This window comes from Haematobia irritans, chromosome 1 (genome assembly GCF_050003625.1).
Source record: "Haematobia irritans isolate KBUSLIRL chromosome 1, ASM5000362v1, whole genome shotgun sequence".
Taxonomy (NCBI): Eukaryota; Metazoa; Arthropoda; class Insecta; order Diptera; family Muscidae; genus Haematobia; species Haematobia irritans.
Genome location: NC_134397.1, coordinates 108,050,193 through 108,050,951, shown reverse-complemented (window position 1 = coordinate 108,050,951; position 759 = coordinate 108,050,193). Strand labels below are relative to the sequence as shown.

General features: G+C 25.6%; 1 long non-coding RNA gene across 1 annotated transcript; it reads right to left on the bottom strand.

Annotated features, from left to right (window-relative positions):
- Positions 1 to 208: 208 nt before the first annotated feature.
- LOC142241141 (uncharacterized) lies at positions 209 to 759 on the bottom strand. Its single transcript, XR_012723500.1, has 2 exons — positions 536 to 759; positions 209 to 468 (listed from the first exon to the last, which is right to left on the bottom strand). It is a non-coding gene; the product is annotated as an uncharacterized LOC142241141 (long non-coding RNA).

The following is a 759-nucleotide window of genomic DNA, read 5'->3' as shown; positions in this document are numbered from 1 at the left end:
ACGTGATTGATTTTTAACATAAAATTCAATCGCAGTTTTAATTGAATCAATTAAAATTTTAATTAATTTCGCGACAAAAATCAATCAACTATTTGATTCATTCAATTAAATAATTAATCGAAATTGGCTATAAATTTCAATCAAAAAATTTATATATTGCGCCCCCAAAATCGTATTTAGTTTTATTTGAAATAAAAGAAAATATGTGTTTCTTATAAAACATATTTAATATTTTATTATTTTTTGAATTATGCAATAGACAAATAAATTTGGTTCTTGTCATTTGTGTTTTGTTCTAACATAACTTACACATACAATTACTATCAATAACAACTATAGGGTGAAAAAAATAGACTATATAAATCATTATCTTCCTTATCATAATAACCATGTCAGCATGTTCCTTCTAATATGTAAATGCGCCTAGATTTCCGATAAATCAGCAGCCTGTAAGCTAAATTAGTTTTTCTGAAAGTAAACAGAATAATTCGAATTTAATTTTGTTCAATTAAAAGTTAATTTTGCTAAAACTTACCTGCATAGAATATCAAGTTCAATTCTTAGTTCCAGGTTGCAGATTTTTAATCTTCTTTTGCAGTTGTAGTCTTTTAGCATAAAAAGGTGTATTAAGGAGCTCGGTAGTTTAATTTAATACAATTCCTTTCCAAAATTTCCGCACATTGAAATCGTCTATTAAAACTTGAACCAACCAAAGACAAAAATAATGGCAAAACAATGAAATATTTGGTATTCTTTGGT